This window comes from Phaenicophaeus curvirostris, chromosome Z (assembly GCF_032191515.1).
Source record: "Phaenicophaeus curvirostris isolate KB17595 chromosome Z, BPBGC_Pcur_1.0, whole genome shotgun sequence".
Taxonomy (NCBI): domain Eukaryota; kingdom Metazoa; phylum Chordata; class Aves; order Cuculiformes; family Cuculidae; genus Phaenicophaeus; species Phaenicophaeus curvirostris.
In genome coordinates this window covers 66,041,598-66,065,812 of record NC_091431.1, presented here as the reverse complement: position 1 = coordinate 66,065,812, position 24,215 = coordinate 66,041,598, and the positions used below count along the sequence as shown (strand labels likewise).

General features: G+C 52.7%; 1 protein-coding gene across 3 annotated transcripts in view; it reads right to left on the bottom strand.

Annotated features, from left to right (window-relative positions):
- The window catches only part of ATOSB (atos homolog B), a 42,391-nt gene extending 20,323 nt beyond the window's left edge, over positions 1–22,068 (bottom strand). The window contains exons 1-2 of one of the 3 annotated variants that reach the window (XM_069880927.1): positions 22,053–22,068; positions 16,367–16,463 (exon numbers count right to left, since the gene is read on the bottom strand). The gene's annotated coding sequence lies outside the window, so the exon portion shown is untranslated. Of the gene's footprint in view, positions 1–10,719; positions 10,848–16,366; positions 16,464–22,052 lie in introns of those variants that run through there. The other 2 variants (XM_069880928.1, XM_069880929.1) reach the window with 2 other exon arrangements.
- Positions 22,069–24,215: the final 2,147 nt, after the last annotated feature.

Here is a 24,215-nt window from a genome sequence, read left to right as displayed (position 1 = left end):
TGGAGTTGATGTGTTCAGAGTAGGGTTCAGCACTGGCTGAGCCAGATCCTGGCCTGTTCCCAAGCCACAGGCAGTGTCACCATCTGCTAAGCCCCATGGCTTTTCCAGCTTTTCTCTGGCACACTCACTCTACTGTCTGCGGGACCTGACATGGGCTGCCAGACCTTTGGGCTCTCTTCAAGCCCAGCCCTGGGACAGCACCTGCCCTCTGCTTGCCGCTGACTCACTCACCTGTGATTCACCCCCTCCTCCTGCCTGATTCACCCTCTTCTGCCACAGCCGTGTGCATGTACGCAGTTGTTGGGACAATGCCACAAGCTCTGCAAGGTGGCAAATCCAGCCCAGAGCCTGTCTGGGCTGTGCCAGAGCCCTCACCTCCTGCAGCACCCAGTGCACGATGGGCAGAGATGATGCCGCTGGCTCAAGTCCACAGTGAGGAGACAGGACAGAAAGGCAGGCCAGGAGTGCTGCCATGTGCCAGCACTGCTGAGATAAGGCATGATACTGTGGGAGGGCTTCCTCCCAGCTTGGAGGCTGCCTTCCAGGCAAGCCCATTCACTTTATCAGTGCTCCGGCACCTTGCCCCCCACTGCTGGCTGTGTTCATTCCACAGGCGAGCTGTCTGCCAAGTAATCTGCCTTAGGGTTCTGCCAAACACGCCCTCCCGGGCCGTGCCTCTTTTCAGTTTGATTCTCCAGGGTGGAAAGCCCTGGGAGTCAGTAAGGGATTTCCTCTAAGCATGGGCATGGTCACTCGGCATCAGCTTGTGCCACTGCCCGTGCAGGCCCCACAGGCTTGGCCAGATCCTGAATCTGGAAAACACAAGCCACGGACATGACACTACCTATACACATCCTCTGCAGGCTGCTTCTCCAAGTAGCAATTCCCCTAAAGCTAGAGGCTGTAGCTAAAACAGGCTTGCCCCATGTCCCTTCCCCTCACCTTTCCCCCGGCATCACTCTTTCCATGGGTTCTCTGGAAAATCTCTGCCTCCTTCTTGGAGGGGACCAGAGCAGACAGAAGTGACAAGGGGAAATCCACACACCACAGCTGTGCTAGAGCCCAGCGAGGGCTGCAGCACACACCTCTCAAACAGCAAGCAGCTATGTGTACCAGAGCACGTCCATCTGCATCACGGAGAGCACAGGAGTGCCAGTGTGTGCAGAAGATTTTGGTTTAGTGATTGATAGGAATGGTTGGACTCGATGATCCGGTGGGTCTTTTCCAAGCTGGTGATTCTATGATTTTATGATTCTAAGATGCTGGTCCGTGCAGCATACCCAGTTGCTGACCGGCGCCTGCCTGTTGTAGCTGAAGGATCTATTTCACACTGACTACAGGAGAAAATTACTGGGATCAGACACATTCCCTTACCCTTTCCTCTCCACGTCTCATGGGTCAGAGTTACCCACGGGAGACTGGGCTCTGGTCCCTTTCACCCAGGAGAGCTTGGCCAGCTGCAGCGTCTTCCCTACAGCCAGAGGCAGGTTGCTCAGGACAAGCCTTGCTGGTGCTGCAATAGACAAGTCAGTCAAGCAGCCCATTTCCAGCAGGGTCATGCAGTTCAGCTGGATCAGGAGGCTTCAACACCCAGGAATTAAGGCCAGACTAAACCATCCTTTGGGAGAAGAGGAAGGGACAATGCTTTGGGCTGGGATGTCATGTATTTAAAAGGGACAAAGAACAATTTTCTGTCAAAGCTTAGCACTGTACATCAGAGCTGCTGGTCTTCCCTGGATCCTCCTGATCCTCACCATGTATACACAGAGCCTTCCCCACTTCTCACAGCAAAGAAAACCAAGTTTTTGTTGTCACATGGGGTCCCATGGGTGCCAGCAGCTTCCTCTGCAAACCATCTTCTCAGGATGCTCCAGTCCCTACTGTCCCTTCTAGGGGGGTAGGGGCATTGATCCATAGTGCTCAACAAGTCTCATCAGCAAGGCAAAAGGCAGAGCCAACAGTGTAATCACAGTGTCACCAAGGTTACAGCACTGGGCAAGCACCTCAGCGAAACTCAGCAGCTACCAGCAGAACAGACCCAGGAATTTAAATGCACCTGTTTAACTCACCTGTCACCACTGAAAAGACGGTCATCCCTACAAGCTCTGGGAGCCCATGATAGAGCAGCAATACCCTAGGTGAGCTCTTGGATAAGAACAGCTCCCTGCCATAGCTCACAGGGCAAATAGGAAGCCAATGGATGTGCCCTAAATCCAGTTACAGCAGCCAGAGACTGCTCCAACTTGAGCCAGACTGTAACAATCTCCTGTCAGACCCTCATTTATGACTACCACAAGGGTAACACCCCATCTGCAACAACCCACTCCAGTCAGGCTGGGGAGGAGAGCAGAGAGGAGACAGCCAAGCTGCTCTTGCTTCTGGTGTCTCTCCCACACCAAGGGGACTCCTTGCAACTGCCTTGAGTTCCTCTTCTGCAGCCCAGGAGGCTGAGAGAGTTGCAGAGCATCCCTCAAAAACACAGACCTTGCTACCTTCAAATGGTGCATCTCAGGTCAACAGGCTGAGAACTGTGAGCAGTGGGATGCCAGTTTATCACGCACCTGTACATCTTTCTGCAGCACAGATGACACTAGAAATCAGGATGAGAAAAGAGGATTTGGGGGCAAGGCCAGGCAGAGATTTTCAGGCTTTCTCAACGTGGATGCTAAGCAGCAAGAAGTACACAAAGTTGATGCTTCTGCTGAAATGGTTCATGGTCACTGGGACAGACACATAGGGCATGACATCTACTAAGGTGAATGGAGGATGTTACATTTCCCAGAGCCCCAGACCAAGCCTTCAGTGCTCTCTGCAGTCCTCCTTTCATGGTGCTTGAAAAAATAGAGCAACCTCCAGGCTGCTAACTTAGGTGGTGTCTGCAGTGACATTCACGGCATACGTCCTGGGACCAGTTTTCATCTCTTAGACAGAGCCCAATGAAGCATCAGCCCTTTATTCCAAAAATCACATCCAAGGTCATCTGATCCAACATAAGGACCAGATGTAGAATTTCTTTAAATGAACACTTAGACAAGGGAGCACGCCTGTACCAGGGGATGGAGTTGAGTGGCCAAGTGCCTGCTACCCCTGCCTGAAAGTTTTACACCCATTTTTTCTGGTTGGTAACAGAAATCTAAGTTTGCTAAAGTTGGAAAGCCCACCTTGTGGTTCACAGCTGGTGCTCACCCTTCCTGCAAGCTGGAAACCTATTGTCTCGGCATCCCTGGCTAGCCCCCCACCCCTGGCAAGGGGTTGTTTTTGTTGACTCAGCACATCCCGGGTAGGCTGGCTGGCTCACACTGTTTGAATCTCAGGATGGAAACTAGCTGTGTCCTCTTTCCACCTTGCTGTGGAAAGGGAAACAGAGGTTTCTGCCACCTATCTCTTCCCTTCCTTTGCTTGCCAGCCCCCTCTGGTGCTCTGCCCCATGCGGCACCCTGAGCCGAGAACATTAAGCAGAGGGACTAAGAAAGCAGCCAGACTTAGGCTTTCCTCCTTAACTACACACAAAACATTCAGCTTTAGCCTGGGCAGGCATTTACAAGCCCACTTCCCTTTTCTGTCAAGGTAAAATGTGCCTGCAGGAACCTGGGACTGCTTTCTCTTCTGGACTTTGGAGAGATCAGGCATTGCCTTTTATCATCTGCATTGCCATTTATTCACTGGCTCAGAGCAGGTTGGAGAACCCCAAGTGCTGTCTATACCCGCTAATTCAGTGCCAGGTGTCGTGGCAGCTGCAAATGCAATACTGGAGGGGGGGAGGGGTTGAGGGAGTGTGAGGCTGGGGAAAGAAATACAACCACACAGCAATCCCAGGGCAGAAAGCCTGCACAAAGCCTACCATCCTGGCCCCCAGCCTTGTCTTAACACTCATTCATCTCAGGATACAGTTCCAGTTTTCACTCTGGTCTTAAGCTCCCCATGAAGCTGCTCTCACTGACCTTCACGATTTTTTTTTCTCTCTGTCCCACTTCCAGCAGGCACCTCAACTGCTGCTGCCTCCCAGCAAAAGGGTCTCCGTGACCTCTGCAATTCAACACACTGGGAAAGGCTCAATCCAACCCCTCTACTCCTAGCCCAACACAGACGTCAAAAGCCCTCTTTGTTCCTACTACAAAACCTACCCCACAACCGTGCCTTAACCCTTAGGGCACTGCCTCAAATAAAGAGTGCTTCACAGAAGCAAGGCAGGTTGCAGCATCCACAGGTAGCTGGATTTACCCTCCACCTATGTAAGAGCTGTGCTGACAGCCTGCTGGTAGCTTGAAGGATGCACCGGATACACACAACAGGCAGGAGGACCATCCTCCTCATCAGAACAAACTACTACCAAGCTATTTGGGGATGCCAGGCTCCACATCGCTTCAGCAATGTGGGAGTTATTAGAACTTGCAACTCCTTATACTCTCCCGCTCTCACTGTGCCTGCCCATGGGTCAGCAGGTTTTCTACAAAACAGGCAGGCAGATTTGGGGCTGCAAAGAAGGAAGATCAGTGAGGAAGGAAGCAGGTTGGACCAGGGTTTTCCCCTGTCACTCCTGGAAGGACTCCTCTGCCCCTGCTTCCAGGTACAGCCATCGCTCCATGCCAAGGTGCAAAGCAGAGACAGCAAGGGATGCCATGGTGTTACCTCCACAGCCTGGACAAAGGCGAGAGACAAGTGGCAGCACTCCTGATTCTCGCCTTGTCTAAGATAAGCTCAGATCCACATCTGCAGCAGCAGCCCATAAATCACAATCACACACTGGAGGAAGCAGTGCCATGGGGCTGTCTGTACTCACATGCCCTGCACATGGGAGTGCAGCCAACCCTCCCTGCCCTAGCACGATCCCTGGCAGGAGAAGGCAGTATGGAGCATGGGCTCCAGAAATGCCAGCACTGCAGCTAGGATGGACAGCTGCCCTGCAGCATCCTGAAACACCATTTCCTACCAGCTGCTGTAACTTCCCCTCTGCCCCTTTCCAGTCCCACTCCATCCCTCTCAGATTGCCAGGCCACAGGGAAACTGAGGCATAGCGTGCTGTCCCTGCCCCATGAAGGAGAGCAGGTGGGCAGCCCTCAACATTGGGCACAGAGTGGGGCAAGGGCAGTACTAACACCTCCAAAAACTCCAGCAATGGACCGCACTGAGCAGATATCTGAATTATGGGCATCCTCTGTTGAAACAGAAGCTGGCCCTACTCTGCTGCTGGCCATAAATACTGCAGCCTGCTCAGCTGGGTTACACGTGGCCCCACAGATTGCCCCTCACGTTTCCTGGCACCAAAGCAGACATGCTCCGGACATGCAAGGCATGTAACTTCGCATGACCCAGAAAGAAAGGTAACACCACATAGGAAAAATAACAACAAATTAAATAGATTAAAAAACAAAGAAACCTAAAGATCCAGATAGAGCATTATACATCAGAAAAGTGTGCTTGCTCCCAAAAGGCTGGTAAGGGACTGGATGCTTCCTCTAGAGCTAGTCATTGCATTCTTTACTTTAAAAGATTTGTGTGCTTGAGAAGAGACTTGGATTCTCTGGTCCAGCTCTAGAATCTGCTAAGTGACTTCAGCCTCTCAGTTTTCACCACACACCTCCTAAAACCATTCTGAGGGCCTGCTTACCAGCTAGGTTTCGAGGACCAGGACAACAGCAGTGTTCACCTACCTCAGCACCCTTTCAGATCCCTAGGTCTGGTGTGGTAGCAAATCACCACCCATCTCTCCACCATGTAGGCAGAGAAGCTAAAGATTTGCTCATTCAGGCCCCAGGTCAGACATCTCATTAATGTAATAGAAGTTACAGGGGTTTTACTGCATTTTATACAATCATAGAACCACAGAATCATAGAACCATAGAATAGTCTGGGTTTGTCCAGTTCAAATGGGTCACTGAACGAGAAAGCAGAACTTGAACTACAGAACATTTATAGCTATTCTGCACTGCTCATCTGTAAACCTCCTGACATCTTTACCCAGGCTTAGGTGTCTTGGTTGCCTTGCTCCACCTTCCTGGGGAGTCTATGAAAAAAGACTTTCACCCCTCCCCTGGGAAGCCCGTTCAGGTGGTATTTGCTGCTGTTGTCATGCAAAGCACAACATTGTTGCCAATACCCTTGCCCCAGCTCTATCTCCCAGGACACCATAACAGCAGATTAAACTAATTATCCCCTATCACTTTATGGCACAATCTTTTCATTTCTCTGTTAACACACATCTGAGACGTATTGCATTACAGGCAGGCTCACTGCAAAGGAAATTCCCTTCTCTTCCCTTACAAGAATTCGCACAAGCAATACCTTTTCTTCTTGTTAGGAAAAAAAAGCCCAAATCAAACCAAAAATGGCAACACACACCCCCCCCGCCAAAAAAACCCCACAAAACCCCAAACCAAAAATCACTGCAAAAAACCCACTTAGATGTTCACTTAAGGTCAGAATGTGACTTTTCTTTCCAGACCACCACTTTGGTCAGATCTTTCCCAGGCTCTGGAGGGCAGCATTCTCACTGCTGCTTCCACGGGTGCAGCTTCACCAGCAAGGTTTAGAGTGCTGTAGTAAGGAAGCTCTCAAGGGTGAGATGCCTTTTCCTTCCCAAAAGAAACCAAGCACATGAACACAGGCATTTCCTGGTAAACTGCTCCTCCTTGCTTCCAGCCTCTGCTGCAGGGGTGGCCTCTGATAGCAGCCTTCCTCCGGAAACACCACTGCATTTTGCTCGGTTACTCTATTAGAATGATATTGTAGGGAAACAGAATTAAACAGAGCTGTAATCTGTAATAAATCATTCCTACTGAGCTGCCAGGAAGAGAGCTGCACAGGAGAAAGAGAGGAGCTGCAAGTGCTTCCTCAACAAATCTAAGCCATGAAACAGCCCTGTGGTTACAGGGAACAGGCACAGCAGCAAGAGAAGTACTTTCAGGGTGGCAGATTGACGCCACCGATTGTTGTGCTCTCTCTCCCCAGATTTACCACACAGCCACGAGAGGTCACTGCAAATACCTGAAGATGCCACACTGCCAGCCCAGAGAAGAGGTCGGCAGAACCAGACAAAAAGCCTGTGAATATTCTAGTTCCTCAAAATCTGCTCATATTTTTAATTGTTGCTGGTTTCTATAAAATGAATCGAAAGCAAAGCTCAGACCCGCTACTTAACGCCACAAGTGCTTTATTTTGCTGGCAGCCACAGCAGAGAGGACCTCAAAAATAACACTCTTTGTCTACCACTGTCCCAGTTACGCTAATCCCATCAGCAATGCAAACACTGGTATAGAAAGTGGCTGTGCTAACCTGTCTGCACTGCCGTCCCTCTGCACTGATACAGCACTGCTGACCAGCAGTAAGAAACCCCAGCTGAGGTACTTAACACCTTCTTTGCCTCAGTCTTTAATTGTAAAGAAAGTTGTTCCATCTGTGTACAAACCCAGGAGCTAGAGGAGCAAAATGAGGCTCCCATGATCCAAAACAAAGTGGTCAGAGCCTTGCTAGCCCAACTAGGCACCCACAAGTCTATGGGGCCGGATGGGATTCATCCAAGTGTACTGAAGAAGCTGGCAGATGTGCTGGCCAAACCCCTTTCCATCATCTTCCAACAGTCCTGGCTGACTGGGGAAGTCCCACTGGACTGGAGGCTGGCTGATGTTGTGCCCATCTACAAGAAGGGTCACAGGGAGGATCCAGGGAACTACAGGCCTGTCAGTCTGACCTCAGTGCCAGGGAAAGTCATGGAACAGGTGATCTTGAGTGCTATCCCTAAATGCTTATTCCGGCACTGCCTGTCTTAACTCCTCCCCAAACCAGGAGCTGAGTATGTGAGCCCACCGCCTTTGGGCTTTACTAATCCTTTGTGCTGTGCTTAAAATTGTGTATGATGAACAGGCAAGACAGAAAAAGAGGGAGCAGCATTTCAAAGATGACATGGTTATAACTCATCAGGTCACAGCACCCAGGAGCTTGAGTCTTAGGCAAAGACCTCAGCATGTGAGGTGCTGCACAAACACCAAAAGAGAAAACAACCTCTGCCCTCAAAACTGGCAATTCACACCAACATACACACATAACTCAGATCCTTATCTGCTGGGCTCAGCATCCACTCCATGATATTCCATAGCACATCCTGGGGCCTTGGTTCCACAGGAATGATCAGAAACAACTGGCTGTGAAAGCAGGGTAAGAGGGAAGTATTGCTTGGCTTAATAGACCTGACCATACTCTGCCATCATCCATACCTGTGATATATTGTAATGTCAATTCTCACACCAAGTGCTGAAGGTCATATGCACAAACAGCAGTGCTAGAGCTGCCAATCTGAAACCACCTTCCATGTCAGGTACCAGTGTCCCAGCTTTCTCTGTGGGAAGATCCAGCTGCCAGTGAGAAGCAAGGTGTTTGCCTCTTAGAAGGGCAGGAACCTGTTGGAAATAGGAGGGAGGAAGCACACTGCTGTCTGCCAAAAGCGGCTCTCCCAGAGGCCCCACATTACAGCTTGGGAACACCAAGGTCTGGAGTCCAGTAGACATTTTACATATAAATGTAGCCAGTTTGGGAGTTTTAAGATGACTGGAACTGTAGCACTGGACAGACCAGGGCAACCTGAACATATCTTAAGACAATCCTAAATCAGACATAGACACTACAGTGCACTTCAAAGGGTGAAATTGTTTTCAGGGGAATTTATGAGGCTTTTTAGCCTGGTTCATAGTGTGATGGAGGGGTCACAGTTCAGGTGAGGAGATTGACGTTTTTGGGTGCAGGGCCATTTAGAGCTCACAGGCAGGCATCCTTTCCCCTCCAGTTCCATCGGAACACCCCAGCCCAAGATGAACTCTGGCTACTAGCACTACAGCAGCATGTGCCACCCTGTACCAACCCCACACATCTGATCTCCTCAGGTTCAAAGCATCCTCCAAACCTCTCTCATTCTGGGCGGAGTGCAGAGCTGTGGGCAGGGTGTTGTAGCTCACCAGGAGTGCTGACCTTTGAGAGGTGTAATGAGAGAGGTTTACAGCTCACACAGCCATCCATGTTGAGACAAGCAAGCTGTGCCTGCTCCCAGCTGATCTCTAACTCCTGGCTCGCAACCAGGGCTTTAGGCACACTGTGGATGACAGGTCAGTTCTCAGTCATGCTCTCATTATGACCAGGCTGGAGGCAGCTTCCTGACCTGTTCTCTCTGCATAGAGTGGCATGATGCTCCCTGCTTCCTTCAGTAATTGGAGCCAGCTCTCCACAAGCATCTGGCAATGGGTCTGCCTAAAGGTAGCCTCAGAAATGTTTAACAACTTTACTTGCTCCAGAGGATGGTCTCAGACTATGTTAGAAGGCTCTCTAGAGGATCTGCTCACCACCAGGGTACAGGTGGTACTCTGTAGCAAGGCAAACTGGCTGTGCAAGCTGGACTGCAAGGTACAAGGCCAGGCTTCTTTGGAGGATGTAAGCAGGGCTGGAACCACTATGTTGATTAGCTGAGGATGAGCAAGGGCAGCAGAATGACTTGATTTCCTGCATGGTTCAGTGAGGGGGCTCAGGAAACCAGTTTATTTCTAGCTGAGCCTGTTCTGCAACTCAAGGCTTCAAAGGGAACAGATCTGCAAACAGGAGCTGCCTGCCCATTCCCCAGTGAGGGGTGAAAGAGAGGAGAAGGTGGACAAAACACCCCTGGTCACCCATCCTGAGGCTGCTGCTTGAGGAGAACAGCTCCAGATACCGAACTGTCAGGGAGAAGCCCAGTGGTACCAAATCCATGGCACAGGCAGGACAGGGCTGCATGGAGAGCTGTGCCAGGTTGCACATTTGCCCGCGCTGCTCCACCACCCTGTGCTGCAGAAACCAAAGCAAGGTGATGGGGCTGGAGAACAAGTCTTATGAGGAGCGGCTGAGAGAGCTGGGGTTGTTTAGCCTGGAGAAGAGGAGGCTGAGGGGAGACCTCATTGCTCTCTACAACTACCTGAAAGGAGGTTGTAGAGAGGAGGGTGATGGCCTCTTCTCCCAAGTGACAGGGGACAGGACAAGGGGGAATGGCCTCAAGCTCTGCCAGGGGAGGTTCAGGCTGGACATTAGAAAAAAAATTTTCATGGAAAGTGTCATTGGGCACTGGAACAGGCTGCCCAGGGAGGTGGTTGAGTCACCTTCCCTGGAGGTGTTTAAAGGACAGGTGGATGAGGTGCTGAGGGGCATGGTTTAGTGACTGATAGGAATGATTGGACTTCATGATCCAATGGGTCTTTTCCAACCTGGTGATTCTATGATGCTATGATTCTATGAAGTGCAGTGATGCTCCTAATGGTGAGTTGCCATAGCAATCCCCCAAGCATGTTCCCCTGTCTCCTTCCTTTGTCTTTGCTCCCCCAAGCCTTGCTGTACCCTTCTGCTGCCCCACATAAAACCTACTACACAGCATCCAAAAACCTCAACACACTCTTAAAGGAGTCTTCATCACCCAAAAGAGGGAAAGCGGGAAGAGGCGGAAGCCCAGCCCGACAAGTCATTATTCCCACTTTCTCTGCAGGCGAAGCGCTTAATCTGGACCTGGGTTCACCACATCTCACTGTGTCCCATCCTCAGACATGGCACAGGACAGCCAGTAGCCTGGGGCACAGAGGCCCCTTCAGCCACATCCCTTGTTGTGCTGCAGCCCGTGAGGATACTTAACATCATTGCCTGCCCTATGGTTGTGACCTGTAGCTCCTGCCCAGCCCAGCTGCCTGCCTACAAGTCAGCCCAATGAGCTCTTTCTACCTTGTGGCAGGATCAGGTTTGATGCAATTGGAGCTCCCAGACTCTTCTTGCTGCAGCCTGGCAGGCATCCCCAAATCTCTGCTCTCCAGTCCCAGCCCTTTTCCACTTCAGGCAGTTCTGTTCTGCTGCACTAAGCTTTGCTGTGGCTTTAACTGGAGTCAACATCCTCCTTCACTTCCGGTTCTAAAAACTGTTGCTATGTGCCTCTAAAAAGTTGCCCAACCTGGCGTGTAAGCAGAGCTCCTCTCTCTGCTCTCCCACATGGGCACAAGATGCAAGGGGAAAACAAAGGACCCTGCTGAACCATGCTCAGGTGTGATACCTGCCAACATCTTCCCACAAATGAATTTAATGGCCAAGTGGAATGGATAAAACCCACAACTTGTAAAAGTTCTGCTTTCCTTCTCACTCTGCCGTTCCCCTGATCCAGTAAGGCCCACCACAACGGGTTACATCACTTGAGGATTACAGCAGAAGCTACTGAAGCCTCAGTCCTGATCCAGGATGAGTCACAGAGCTCAGGAGACCATACTACTTCCTTCTGATACTATCAGCCATGTCTTACACTAGCTAAAAATAAAGATGGACCAAAACTGCAGAGCCATGTCTTGCCTCAACATGAAACTTAGCAAAGCTCAGCACAGCTGAAAAATCACCTGAGCAAGTGGAAATGAAAAAGTGCAGAGAGGCCAAAAGCCTTGGGTCTACAAATAAGGGAGAGGCTGGGAGGCGGTGGCAGATGCCAAGCAGCCATCCAGCCATACAGAGAGGGACAGAGCTGGGCTCTTGTCTCGCTGAGCTGTGGGTTTTGGAGCATTTCCACACCCAGAGGCTTGGCGAAGGCTGTTTTCTGCACCACATGCAGCCAACCAAGACAACAGGAACTGACTGCTGCAAACAGGAGAGATGCTGCATTTTTGGCAGGGAAAGGCTGGAAAGCTGCAGGCCTGCTCCTCACTGTGCAGTGTGTGGGCACCCACAAAGCGTGGTCTAAAGGATGCTTGGTGCTAGGGCTAAAAAAAGGGTTCACATGTACATCTGATATGGCTTAGACACTTGAGGTCAGTGAGGAATTCAAAGTTCTGCCTAATCCCTGGGACGCTGCGCCCAGCAAAACCTTCACTCACAAGGATATGGGACTCTCACACAGCTCTTAGCAGGAAGCCACAGGATCGCACACAAATAGGGGCTCTGAGGGACACCAGCAATATTCGGGGACCTAAAATTAGCCCCAGCAGATGATCTTCTGCTCCATTCTTGGGAGCAGTGAGAACCAAACAAGGATTCAGCTGTCCCAACGCTCCCATGGACAGGATCTTTGAATGCCCGGCCTACTTGCAACAGAGATGGCAGTGCAAAGAGGGGATTCTGTGCGTAACTCCAGTGCCAACACTTGTGAGGAACCCAGGGCTCCCTCTCTGAATGGGGGTGGGCCTGCATTTTCTTGGGGTTTCCAGTAGAAAGAAGACAGTCTCTTAGATCAGCTGGTAACACCAAGGGGCAATGGCAGCCTGTATATGCCAAGAGCAAGGTGAGGGACATTAGGCAAACCATTTCTGTGGAAGATATAAGCTGCACTTTGCTCAGTCTGTTGAGTTTGCCAGCAAAGCTTTCATGATAGCGGCAATGCAAATCTGTCCAAGGGTCTGCAAGATGTACCAGCTTCCAGTTAATTTCCAGCTACACTAAACTGAACTAGCAAGGTTAATTCTACCTGAATGTAAGTTCACTGACATCACCTGGGTTAGGCAATATTCAAACCAGAGATAAGTTCATGCTACAACCAAGTAATCGGAGGAATTGCTGCATTAAACACATACAGGACATTTGCTGCCCCTGTAGGTATCAAGCTATCTGGTCAGCAAGAGGAAGTAGCAGGAGAAAAGTGGCCCCAATGTTGCAAGGCTTGTGTTAAAAGCCTTCTTGTCACAGAATCACCAGGTCAGAAAAGACCTCCAGGATCATTGAGTCCAACCATTCTTATCAACCACTAAATCATGTCCCTGAGCACCTCACCCACCCATCTTTTAAACATCTCCAGGGAAGGTAACTCAACCACCACCCTGGGCAGCCTGTTCCAGTGCCCAATGACACTTTCTGTGATTTTTTTTTTTCTGATATCCAGCCTGAACCTCCCCTGGCAGAGCTTGAGACCATTCCCTCTTGTCCTGTCCCCTGTCACTTGGGAGAAGAGGCCAGCTCCCTCCTCTCCACAACCTCCTTTCAGGTAGTTGTAGAGAGCAATGAGGTCTCCCCTCAGCCTCCTCTTCTCCAGGCTAAGCAACCCCAGCTCTCTCAGCCGCTCCTCATAAGGCCTGTTCTCCAGCCCCTTCACCAGCTTTGTTGCTCTTCTCTGGACTCACTCCAGAGCCTCAACATCCTTCTTGTGGTGAGGGGCCCAGAACTGAACACAGGATTTGAGTTGCAGTCTCACAAGTGCCAAGTGCAGAGGGAGAATAACCTCCCTGGACCTGCTGGTCAAAGGCAAGGGAGCCCCGAGAGGATGCTGTGAGCTTCACGGACTGGCAACTTCAAGCACCTCCAGCAGAACCAAGAGCAACCCTTTTCTCTGGTCTTAGCCACGTAACGCCTCTTCTCCATCGCTAAGAGATATAAGATCCCAGCATGGAATAGGTATTAGTGATTGTCACAATTCAGCTGGATAAAAGGACTGCTCTACTGCTACTATGTTATGTAGCTGGGAGTTCACACTGACATGAGTAAAGGTTACTTCCATGTAACTTCCCAGGTGAACTTAGCCCTTCCTCACTTGCTGTGGATAGCATGTCAGCATCAGCATGAAGGATGAGATGGCCTGAGGCCCAGTCTCCAACTGCCTCTGGACTGGCCACAGACTTCCCTGGCACACACTTCAGAGGACAAGCCTGGGCAGCTAGGTGTCCTAAACAGCAGCTTCCCCATGTAACTTCTCCTGGCCAAAGCACACCTGAACTCCAGAGTGAGAGAAGGGCTTGGTCTGCTCCTTGGAAGGACGGTGCTGATGAGGGCTTCCTTCTCAGTAAGAGCACGCCCTGTGCATGCAGGGCATACACTGCTGGATCCCTGGCAAGCATGCACACTTGCTGGCACATGGATAGGGTGGGAAGCCTAGAGCCATCTCAACATGCTGGTTAACTTGGGTATGAGCTACATATTTCTTTACAGTGGCAATGCAACAACTCCCAGACCCCGTGAAACACTTTGCCACCACTCTAAGCCTCATACATCACAGCCAAGGGCCTCCTTGAGCCACAAAATCCAAGAAAATGCAGGCAGATTTCAACTGGTTCTGACAGAAAGCAGGATCACATCTGCCACAAGCTCTGGGTGAAATCTCAGCTCTATTTTCTCAGGTGAAGGACAGAGAGCAGCAGAGAACAGCAGCTAGAAAATGCTCCCATTCAATTATGAGCTCTGGAAGAGGGGTCAGGCATCTTGGGTGGACTACAGGAGGGAAGTGAGATTGTGTAGAGAAAAAATCAGAAAGGCTAAGGCTCAACTAGAAATCAGATTGGCAAAGTCTGTGAAAGATAACAAAAAATCTTTCTATAAATATATAAATAATAAAAGGAGGACTAGAGAGACCATACAGTCCCTATTGGACGCAGAAGGAACAACAGTAACAGGGGATGAGGAAAAGGCTGAGGTACTTAATGCCTTCTTTGCCTCAGTCTTTAATTGTAAAGAAAGTTGTTCCATCTGTGTACAAACCCAGGAGCCAGAGGAGCAAAATGAGGCGCCCATGATCCAAGACGAAGTGGCCTTGCTTGCCCAACTAGACACCCACAAATCTATGGGGCTGGATGGGATCCACCCAAGGGTATTGAAGGAGCTGGCGGATGTGCTGGCCATAACCCCTTTCCATCATCTTCCAACAGTCCTGGAAGACTGGGGAAGTCCCACTGGACTGGAGGCTGCCTGATGTTGTGCCCATCTACAAGAAGGGTCGCAGGGAGGATCCAGGGAACTACAGGCCTGTCAGTCTGACCTCAGTGCCAGGGAAAGTCATGGAACAGGTGATCCTGAGTGCTATCATGAAGCACATGCAAGAGAACCGGGTGACCAGGCCCAGTCAACATGGGTTCACAAAAGGCAGGTCTTGTCAAACTAACCTGATCGCCTTCTATGACAAAGTGACTCGGCTGCTGGATGAGGGAAAGGCTGTGGATGTATCTTCCTGGACTTCAGTAAAGCCTTTGACACAGTTTCTCACAGCATTCTGCTTAGGAAACTGTCACCGCTGGCCTGGACAGGCGAACGCTCTCCTGGGTGGAAAACTGGTTGGCTGGCCGGGCCCAGAGAGTGGTGGGAAATGGAGTTAACTCCAGCCGGAGGCCAGTGACAAGTGGGGTTCCCCAGGGCTCAGTGCTGGGTCCAGCCCTGTTCAATGTCTTTATCACTGACCTGGATGAAGGCATGGAGTGCACCCTTAGCAAGTCTGTGGATGACACTAAGCTGGGTGGAAGCATGGATCTGCTGGAGGGTCGGAGGCTCCAAAGAGATCTGAACAGGCTGGACCGCTGGGCTGAGTCCAATGGGATGAGGTTTAACAAGGCCAAATGCCGGGTCCTGCACTTGGGGCACAACAACCCTGTGCAGCTACAGACTAGGAGAAGTCTGGCTGGAAAGCTGCCTGGAGGAGAGGGACCTGGGTGTGTTGATTGAAGGCGACTGAACATGAGCCAGCAGTGGCCCAGGTGGCCAAGAAGGCCAATGGCATCTTGGCTTGGATCAGAAACGGCGTGGCCAGCAGGTCCAGGGAGGTTATTCTCCCTCTGGACTCGGCACTGGTGAGACCGCTCCTCGAATCCTGTGTTCAGTTCTGGGCCCCTCACCACAAGAAGGATGTTGAGGCTCTGGAGCGAGTCCAGAGGAGAGCAACGAAGCTGGTGAGGGGGCTGGAGAACAGGCCTTATGAGGAACGGCTGAGAGAGCTGGGGTTGTTTAGCCTGGAGAAGAGGAGGCTGGGGGGAGACCTCATTGATCTCTACAACTACCTGAAAGGAGGTTGTGGAGAGGAGGGAGCTGGCCTCTTCTCCCAAGTGACAGGGGACAGGACAAGAGGGAATGGCCTCAAGCTCCTCCAGGGGAGGTTTAGGCTGGACATTAGGAAAAAGTTTTTCACAGAAAGTGTCATTGGGCACTGGAACAGGCTGCCCAGGGAGGTGGTTGAGTCACCTTCCCTGGAGGTGTTTAAGGCACGGGTGGACGAGGTGCTAAGGGACATGGTTTAGTGTCTGATAGGAATGGTTGGACTCAATGATCCAGTGGGTCTCTTCCAACCTGGTTATTCTATGATTCTCTGATACCACTGGTACGCAGAAGGATGCATGCAGCAAGCAGCACAGACAGCAAGTTCCCAAGAGCTTAAAACACACTGCCCCTGAGCTCCTGACAACTGCGTGCAGGGTTCAACAGGTCTTAACAGCACCAGTCACACACATTCAGACTCCCTCTGCCACACTGCCAGCAAAGTCAGAGGCAGGAGCACCCAGCAAGCCTGGGCTGTGGGAGCACCTCATCTGGGTGACATCAATACTTAGAGGTGTCCCTGCAGGCCAAGGGGATGAGAGCACAGGGATCCTTGGCTTCTTCATACAGCCCTGGTGAAGGAAGATAAATCAGCGATGACTGAGGACATGCTAACCTTGGTGAAGGGCTGAAGCAGATGTGAAAGTTTGCTCTCAGCTGTTAGCACCCTCAGAACAGTCTTGGGGTAGCTTGTTCCAGCTGTGTTGTGTCTCCTGGAAAGACAAGCACATAGACACATTTTCAGCTCAGCTGTGAAACACTCTGCCCATGCAAGAAGACCTGCTGAATGCTGGACAGGCAGTAATTGCTCATTGAAGCAAAGCACTTTAGTGGCCTATGCACAGAAGGGAGAGATCCCAAGCACTCCAGGCCCCGAAGACCCCACCATATCTTTTACCAGTGCTGACAATATCCTTTCAGCTGCAGCCCTGATGCCCTCTCAGGGTTCCAGTTATCACCCCCTTTCCCTGCATGACTCAAGGTGGGTGTACAGTTGGTTCTCCAAAAAGGACTGCTAAGGCTGCTGCCACCATCTCTGGATTTCAGTGGAAAGTAGCATCCTTTCTGTGTCCTCAGCTTTGTTGTTCTCCAGCCACGCAGCCGTACGTCGCTCCACCACACAGGCTTTGCTGGTACTTGAGTGGGTGCACTGGCACATGGGTTTATCTGCAAGAACAGGCTTTGGCTGTTGTCCCCACAAGCCACCCACTAAACCATCCCATGGTGATGTGGAGCCAGGGGAGGGAGGGCCAAACTCTGCTTCTAACAACCCAAACAGACCAAGCCAAATACAACACTGCAGCGTTGCCCAGGCTACAGCAAAGGGGGAAAACGACAACTACTTAATAGAAATCTCTGAGAGACATGCCAACACTATCACAAAGATGTTGTTTAAGACTCCTCCCCAAGCTCCCAGTGCTGTTATTATAGACTACTGGAGATGGCATTGTGGGGACTAGGTCCTCATGCCCAGCAGGTCCTGAAAACTGGGACAACATCAGCCTCCCCAAAACCAGGCTTGACATTCTCCTGGCTGCAGGCAAGATGAGCAAAAACTGCATAGGGGTAGTGCCTGTTTCTCCTGCCTGCACTCCCACCCTGTGCTACCACTGGCGGCACAACCTAGCTCTGAGCAGAGCACTGTGAGCAGCCCCGCTCTACCTTACTGGTGCACCAGTTCCTGAAACAGTCATGGAGGCACCCAGAAAGTTTCTGCTTGATGTCACCTGCACCCACACGACTAGCAGTTCAACCTGCTGCACCATCCCAGGAGAGATCCCGCCTGGAAGCTGTACCAGCTATTCGCTAGGACCACGCTTTTGGAGAGAGTGGAAACAGAACAAACCCCAGTAAGTGTAGCACTTGTATAGGTAAATATACATACATTTAAAACCTTCCACCAGTTCTCTGCTTTACTACACTATCTTTCAGAACAGGATTCAAAGGCTCATAGCCTTTGAATTGAATTGCTTTGGCAATGGCTGAAGTGCTCCCATCCACATACTGCTGCAGCACAGGAAGAGACAGCGATACACCCATCAGGGAGAGGTTGAAAACACTCCTCAGGAAGAGCACAATTACCCTAAATGGTCTGAGGCTGGGAAATCTGGATTATCACCTCAGTTCTTGCATAAAGGGCTTTGCATCTTTGATCGCTTTCAACAAGAATCACAGGGTTGACATCAGCCCTGGCCCAGGACATGTATTTGTTGCTAAAAAGCACTTCCAGCTGAACCATTAACTGCACTTTTTGGAGTACACAGGGGTCCCTTGAAGGCTTCCCATCCAAGTATTGTTCTACCACCACGCTGCTCAGCTGGGGGGTTGTCCAGGCCACACCACAGGCGAGTATGACTGCAAACCACCAGCCAGTCCCGAAGAAGCTCTCTGAAAGGCAGAGCATGTGAGCTCAGCTGCTCTTCATTCAGGATTCACAACCAGCTGAAGGCACCGACAGAAACAGAGGGAAAACATGTTAACTGGCAGCTGGGCACTCACGAGGCCAAGCAAGTGAGACTATGAAAGAGAGAAGCAAAGGCAGAAGGAGGATGAGGATTTCCAAGGATTCTTCTCAGTCAAAGAAAATTGTTTTTAAAGCAAACTCAAACTTTGTGAGACCCAGTTCTCTAGATGCTGTATTCACTCTGCTCGCTTGCTCATGAGCAAAAGCAAAATGGAAGAAAAAAGGAAGAGAGCCAGTCAGAAAATAGGCTCCAGGGAGTGGAGCCACGAGGCACTGCAGGCAGAAGGAAGGATCAGAAACACACAATGGTGTTAAAAGGACACACAGGCCAACTCGACCTACTGGAGGAAGGGATTCCCTGGGAGCAACGTGCATGCAGAGGCATCAGGCAAAACCCTCCCTTGGAAGACTCTGACTGCCAAGTAACCCGCAATGACACCCTCCTCAAGCCATCTGTTAGCACAGAAATGGCTCCCGAAGGGATTTCTCCTGTGCTGCCTTTCACACCTGTCCTGCTACAAACCTCCAGCCACAGGAGCCTCTGATAATTTGATTGCAACTACACTGACACTGTGCTGAGGACACCAATTCAGCCTTCCTTTTCCTTTTACATCTGTGGTTGCATACCTGCCAATGACACATTTTCTCATTCTGCATGCAGAAAGCATCCTGGACCCACACACTGCGCATTTCCACACCACACATGATGATGCCTACCAAATCTAGAAGGGGACCAGCATGGGCAGGCCCAGAGCGGTAAAGGCAGGGAAAGGCCTTGGGAAGAGTCAGGAGTCACAGACTTCCAAAAGCCAGATCAGTAACTATCCCCTTGAATTATCCTCAGGCACAGAAGCAGTGGGGAAGGCTGAGGGGTCTGCCCTCTGCTACTCAGCACAGCAGAGATGGGCCGGGGCAAGCAGCTGGGAGCAGACAGCAAGGAGGAAGACCAGTGGCACAGATGTGCTTCCCTATCCTCCAAGATCCCTCGTACCCAGGGAGGGAACTTCCTTTCCTATGCCTCCTCTGCAAGCTCAGAAGACCTGAAACTGCCAAGGGAACAAGGGTTGGGAAAGCTCAGCACCATAGCAGAGGGAGGGCATATAGACTGGGGGCTTCTTCTGCCTTGGAGGAAGCCTCCAGAAGCAAAGCAGCAACCCTACCAGTAAAATTACAATCACAGAATCATAGAAACATTAAGGTTGGAAAAGACCTCCAAAACCATCCAGTCCAACCACCAGCCCCACAACACTGTGCCAAACCATGTCCCAGAGTGCCAGGGCTAGACAGTTTTCTGAACACCTCCAGGGATGGAGACTCCTCCACTTCCCTGGGCAGCCTGTTCCAGTGCTTCACCACTCTTTTGGTAAAGAATTTTTTCCCGATCTCCATCCTAAACCTCCCTTAGTGCAATTTGAGGCCATTTCCTCTCATCCTCTCACTTGTTACTTGGGTGAAGAGACTAGCACCCACATCCACTACAGCCTCCTTTCAGGAGGATGTATTATTCCCTGAAGTCCATTTCTGCAGAGGGCAGACACAAAGCATCGAGAGCTCCTGTGCCCACCTTACTGCAGAGGTGGCAGAGCAGTGGAGACCCACAGCAAGCCTTGCCTCGAAGAGCAGGGTCCCCCAAGTCAGCGCAGGGTGACCCCACCAGCTTTCCTCTCAGCAGCAGGTAAGAAACCTCTCATGGGGGGAACAGAAACAAAGTGAGTGGCAAGGCTGAAACAGTCCCCACCCTCCTCACCTGCAAACCAGAAATAACTTTGCAAGTCCAGCTTCCCAAGGACAGCAGCTGTGGCAACACACCCTGGCCACACCAAACTCCATGTTTGGGCCCCACGAGAGTCAGCAGGACCCCTGCAAAATGTTAGAGGAATGGCTGCTGCAGGTGGAGCAAAGGCAGGTGCTGCCTTCCCTGCAAGAGACACAGAGATGGCAGCATCCCACTCTCATCCAAACCCTGTACCTCCCACCACGGCCCTGCCCTCAGCACCCACAGAGCTGCCAGGAGGCTGCAGATCCCAGCCTGCCACTATGCCCAAGCGGGCGGCTGTGCTGTGCTGAGGGAGCTGCAGGCTGAGACACGCAGTCCCTACCAGGGCCCCGCCACTCACTCACGCCAAGACCCGGGCAATGTGAATTGCTGCTATGAAATAACGCGATGACGAGGCTTTACAGGATGACTTAATTCTCCATGTCCTCAACCCCCTTCTAAAGCAGAACCCAGCCAAAAATAACTCTAGTGCCACCACATAGGGAATTTTCTCCCATTTCACCTGCCAGACTTTGTTCACCTGCATATATTACCAAGTTTGCTGAGACTCTCCTTTGTGTCAAGGTTCAACCCTGCTACGATCTCCACAAGGTCTCAACTTCTTGTCAAAGACTGATGGACACAATTCACGCAGAGGAGGACAGGTCCATACACAGATCTTTGCTTGTGTGATGCTTTTTAAAAAGGCACTCAGCGGAAGTGAGTTTTAAAATGCCCCAAGACCCAGCACGGCATTCCTCTGCCATACACTTCCCACAGCCACTGCAAACTCCATGCTCCTTCTTTGAAAAACAAAAGGAATCTGGAGACCGCACAGATAAGTCTGTGCCCCTTGTACAATGTAACCAGACTTGTCACCATCACAGGTGGATTGTGAGCAAGACCACAGCCTCAGCTCCAATCATGAAGCCATCCCCTCTGCCTTCCATGATGCACAGTAGAATCATAGAATCATTAAGGCTGGAAAAGCCTTCCAAGATCACTCAGGTCCAACTAAACCACGTCCTTAAGTGCCACATCTACAGGCTTCTTGAACACCTCCAGGGATGGAGACTCCACCACTTCCCTGGCCAGCCTGTTCCAATTCTTCACTGCTCTTTCAGGAAAGAGATTTTTCCTGATATCCAACCTAAACCTCTTCTGGTGCAAGTTGAGGCCATTTCCTCTCCTCCTTTCACTTGTTACTTGGGTGAAGAGACCAGCACCCACCTCACTGCATCCTTTCAGGTAGCTGTAGAGTTTGCAGCTTTTTAAACACAACACCCAGGACTGCCCAAAACACACCGTATAAGACCGGCGTGGCTTCTGCATAAATCAGGTACCCCCACTACAGCAAAACGTTTTTAAACCCCACCAGGTCTGCAGCTGCCAATGCTGGGTGGGCACATGTTCCCCCCAGCAGGTCCATCCACCCATGGCAGCTGTCACCAGAGGGGAGCTGGCCTCTCTCACCGCAGATGCTGGGGTTCACAGCCCCACACTGAAGGCCACGATCTGATTCACCCACGGGGCAGATGGAGGCGATGCAGGTGCTGGGTGAGCCCTCACTCCTGATCCCTGTCTCCCCGAGACCCTTGGCAGCTCCGGGCCGCTAGTACTGCCCCACCGCCGCCGGTCCCTCGGGCACAGGCGTCCAGGGGGGGACAAGAGCAGCCGGTTGGGCCCAGCCGGCTTGAGCCGGTGCCCGGGAGGAGGCGGAGGAGGAGGCGGAGGAGGAGGAGAAGGAGGCGGCTCCATCCTGCCGGCAGAGCCGCGGCCAGGGTGTCCCTGCCTGTGTCACGGCGGAGAGGACGCGGCCTTAGCGGGCGAGACGAGGTGCCAGCACGGCCTCCCGGAGCCGCCGGGGGCTTCGGCGGGGACCGGGACCCGGGATGCAGGGACGGGGACCCGGGATGCGGGGACACCCAAACTCACCCTGCTCCGCCCCCAGCGCGCCCCTCCCGGGCCGCAGCCCCGCTGCGTGTTCCCCTAGCCCTCGCCCCGACCCCTCCGGACCCCCTGATGCCGGTGCCGGTGCTGGCCCCCCCCGGGCCCGGGCCCGCCCCACCCCGCCGGACCCACCAGCTCCGCCTCCGCTGCCGCCGCGGCCCCGACTGCCGCGAGCCGCCCCGCGCTCCTTCCGGGTGTCGCCGAGGCCACGCCCCCCGGCGCCCGCCCCCCGCGCGCTGATTGGGGCGCTGGGCGGGGCGCGGGGCGGTGCGGCCAATGGGCGGGCGGGGAGGTGGTGCCGAGGCCGCGCCCCCAGACCACGCCCCCTCCACGTGCGGGTGTGTGATGACAGCGGGGAGGGGGCGGGGCCAGAGGGGCGGCTCCTCATTGGCCGCCGCGGGAGGGGGCGGGGCCTGGCGCGGCGCCGGGGCAGGGGGCTGCGGCGCCCCGGCCCTTCCCCTCCGCGTCTCACCCCCGGCCCCACGGGCACGGACCCCCGAGGTCCCACCCCACGGCAGTGCAAGCCCATGCATGGGCATGGCGGGTGCTGTCCCTACACGCACCTCCAAGCCCCACGGACATGGCATGTCCCAGCCTCACAGGCATGATCCCACCCCACAGGCACCCACAAGCCCCATGGACATGGCGTGTCGCAGCCCCATGAGCACAATCGCACCCCACAGGCGCTACAAAGCCCCATGGACATTGCATGTCCCAGCCCACAAGCACGATCCCACCCCATAGGCACCCCCGAAGCCCCATGGACATGGCATATCGCAGCCCCACAGGCATGATCCTACCCCATAGGCACCCCCAAAGCCCCACAGGCATTGTATGTCCCAGCCCCACGAGCAAAATCCCATCCCACAGGCACCCCCAAAGCCCCATGGACATGGCATGTCCCAGACCCACAAGCATAATGTCACCCCATGGGCATCCTCGAAGCCCCATGCACAGGCATTGCATGTCCCAGTCCCACAGACACAGGCCCTGTGGGCCCCATGGTCCCACCCCATGTGCTCTTCTCCCACCATGGGCATGATACCACCCCACAAACACCTCCCAAACCCCACAAGCACGGAATACCCCAGGCCCATGGACAGCCCCTAGGCCCCACGGGCAGTGTGTCCCAGCCCCATAGACACCCCCACGGGCTTGATGTCTCCTGGCCCCATGGACACAACCCCCTCCACCCCAAACCCCATGGTCAGGGTGTGGAAATGTGCCTCCCAGCAGTCCCACAGGCATGGTCCCACCACACAGGCGCACCTCAGATCCCACATGGCATGGCTTGTCCCACTCCAGGGTGAGGTCCCAGGAGTGTGATCCCACCCCACCTCAGCAGCACAATCTCACCCCATGGGCACTCTGCAGACCCCACGGGTGCTGTGTCCCCCAGCTCCGTGGATGTAGACCTCCAGGCTCTACAGCACAGTCTCACCTTTCCTCCACACCCACAGCCCCAGGAACCACCCCACAGCCCCATGGGCACGTCTCAGCACCATGGGCGCACCCCAGACCCCACAAAGCCTCCTTCCCCAGGCTCCATGTGCGTGCTACATCCCACACCCCAATACCACGGTTCCACGCCATGGACACAGATTCTAGCTGTGGTGGAGCTGGCTGTAGGCACAGACCCCACGGGGGTGGCTCAGAAATGCTCCAGCACTGAGCAGCTGTGGGGCACTGCAGCTCCATCACCCATGATGGGGAGCCTGGTGGGATCCACAGCCTCAGGGAGCACCATGATTTCAGCAGTTTTGGGTGAAACTCAGCAAAAACCAGCCCCACAACCGACTCACTTCGCTTCTCAGTGAGCTGCAGCTGCAAGGCCGCTCTAAAAATAGCAGGGACCGGCACTGTCAAACGATAAATATAACCAAGATCTAGTCTTCTGGGTGCAAATCAACAGCATGCTGACCAGTCAGCCCCAGTGTCTGCCTTGCCTTGCTGCCAGCCTGCAGGCATCTTTTTTGGAGGCACCGTCATGGAGAAAGCTGCATCAGGAACTCACTGGGAATAGCCATGTGGAGGGGGGGCAGCAGGACAGCCAGTCCTCTCACTGCCCTGCCCTCCATGCACTTCTCTACAGGGAGAAGTGGCTGTTGAGCAGCTGCCAACATGGAACCTTGTGTCCTTCTGGAGCCTCAGCCTGCTGTCATAAGAGATTTCTAAACATCCCCTGGCTGGTCTCAGCCTTGGGCTGTGGGCTGTTAAAGGGAATTTAATACACAGAGAATTTTGCTTTCTGAGCATGGTGATGGAAACACATGATACTCTGTTGCTGCTGGTGGT